The 2,379-nt window shown below is 50.6% G+C and overlaps 1 non-coding gene across 1 annotated transcript; it reads right to left on the bottom strand.

Annotated features, from left to right (window-relative positions):
* Positions 1 to 1,482: 1,482 nt before the first annotated feature.
* TRNAM-CAU (transfer RNA methionine (anticodon CAU)) lies at positions 1,483 to 1,555 on the bottom strand. The gene has a single exon. It is a non-coding gene; the product is annotated as a tRNA-Met (tRNA).
* Positions 1,556 to 2,379: the final 824 nt, after the last annotated feature.

The following is a 2,379-nucleotide window of genomic DNA, read 5'->3' as shown; positions in this document are numbered from 1 at the left end:
GCACAAATCGAAGAAAGTTGATGTTAATATTAGACAACATATAAAACAAAAAATATTTGAGATAAAGGTGAACATTTAATAAGTGTTCAGTTCAGGTTCAATTCATCAGGAAGCACAATAATTCTATTTTTATGTAGTTGTTATTGTAGCCTCAAAACACAAAAAGAAAAATCAACAAATTAAGACAAATTTATATCTCACAGTGACCAGCAGTTCAAATAGACAAAAAATTTATAAGGGTACAGAAGCTTTGAATAACATGATTAGAAAACTTAGAACAAGGCATACAACCACTACAGAATAAGCCCCCACCCCGCCCACACACACAGCATTTACAAACCACCATACACCTGAGCCATAAATTTCAAAGGATTTAACTGTTACAGAATGTATTATTTGACCACAATGCAATTAAGATATAAATAATAAAACATAACTAGAATTTTCTATTTTGGAAATTAATAAATATACTTCTAAATAACTAATAGAGAATAAACTACAAAATAATTAGAAGGTATTGTAATGAAGAATACGGAAGGATTCAGCTAGAGATAGAATCAGAGCTTGTCATTTAAGTCACACCCCATCCCCCTCTCCTGGATCTCTTGAGGCTGGGCGCTGACTGCCTGGGTCTTCCTGGCTCTTGGAAGCTGGGTCTGCAGTGAGGGTGGAGACAAGGCCTTTCTCCTAGGCGAGGAAGGTCGGGGAAAACAGATTGGAAGTGGTCTAGGAGACTGATTTTCACAGATGTTGCCAGAGGAATTGGCTCAATTTAGCTTTCAGCAGCGCTTAGTGTCCATTTGCCTACATTCACGCCAACAGTGTGTGTTTTCTCATTTGTGGAGGGTTTTGTTTTGTTTTGTTTTGTTTTGTCTTGTTTTGTCTTGTTTTGTCTTGTCTTTAAACCCAGGCTGGAGTGCAGTGGTGTGATGATGGCTCCCTGCCGCTTTGACCTAAGGGATCCTCCCACCACAGAGGTGCTGGGACCAGAGGCAGTTGCCACCACGTCTGGCTCTTTTTTAAAATTTATTTTTATTTTTTGTAGAAACAGGGTCCCAGTATGTTGCCCAGGCTGGTCTCTAAATTCCTGGGCTTAAGCTATTCTCTCATCTTGGCTTTCCAAAGTGTTGGGATTACAGATGTGAGCCAATGCACCTGGCCTCATTTGTGGATTTTAATTCCTGGGAGAGGGGACAATAGCCATTCCTGTGGCTGTGATCTGAGTTTCTTTTGTTACGAGCGAGGTTGAACCATTTGCGAGTTGACATAACAATGTATTTATTATGCAGCCCTGTGGCGGGGTCCCCTGCTTCTGTACACTTGGCTTTCAGGTGATGACACATCCTTACCCTCTGGTCCCTGACAGGAACACCTACTCTTTGCCCATGGTCCAAAGTGCTTTGCTTCTAGAAGCTTCTGGCTGCTTAGAAGCTTCTGGCTGCTTCCAAGCATCTTTGCTGCCATCGTACACAACAAAACAGGTGCCCTCTCTGAGGCTCGAACTCAGGACCTTCAGATTATGAGACTGACGCGCTGCCCACTGCGCTAAGAGGGCCTCTGGTTGTTCTCTCAAAGGGCCTCAAAGGTTTCTACCTTTCGTAATAAAACGCCTGCAGCCCCTTGGGCTCACAGCGTTGCCTCTGCAAGGTCAGCCTCTGCAGGGAGCAGCCCCTGGTCTCATCCCGGGCTTGTGCGCACACCTGGGGACACGTGGGTGGGAAGGTAGCTCTTGCGGCGGCCACGGAGCCGCCTGAGCTCAGGGAACGAGCCCCGCGCAGGGAAGAAAGCTGCCTGCCGGTCCCCAGCGCAGCCTCGTGGGGACCGGGACCCGAGCCACCACAGCTCACCGAGAGGCGCTGAGATCCTGCGGTGTGTGTGGGATGCCTGGCGGGCAGACTCTGGGCACGGCCAGGTGGGGACAAGCTCCGAGGTGTGACCAGGCCGGGGTGCAGGGGAAGCGGAGGACGAGCGCTTGGGTCTGGTGCAAGCGGCGGGGATGGCGAGGACAGGCGAGCACCGGAGAGGAGGCTGCAAGGGGTGACCCCAGCAGGGGTCCTCAGTCTCCGGGGCGACAGCCGCTTGATTGGGCTGGAGATGGGCTCGCGTGGCTGCCAAAGGCAGGGTCCCAGGGTGGACTGAGGCTGGAGCGTGCGACGTCAGCCGCGGGTGGGCGTCAGGGGCGACCCCGGAGCGAGGGGTGGGTAGGGCCCTGGGGAGCAGGAGGGCGTGGCAGACGGGCAGGAGGGCGGAGAAGGGGTCTGGGGTATGAAATCTCCAGGCCCAGGCCCTGGAGTCGGGGTGGGGTGAGGTGGAAGCAGGGAGGGAAGGTTCCAGAAGATTCTTGGACGTGAATTCAGTCGGCAAATGGAGGGAAGAAGT

This window comes from Rhinopithecus bieti, unplaced genomic scaffold (genome assembly GCF_001698545.2).
Source record: "Rhinopithecus bieti isolate Rb0 unplaced genomic scaffold, ASM169854v2 scaffold_2574, whole genome shotgun sequence".
NCBI lineage: Eukaryota > Metazoa > Chordata > Mammalia > Primates > Cercopithecidae > Rhinopithecus > Rhinopithecus bieti.
The sequence above is the reverse complement of the archived record's forward strand: the minus strand, read 5'-3'. Positions and strand labels throughout refer to the sequence as shown.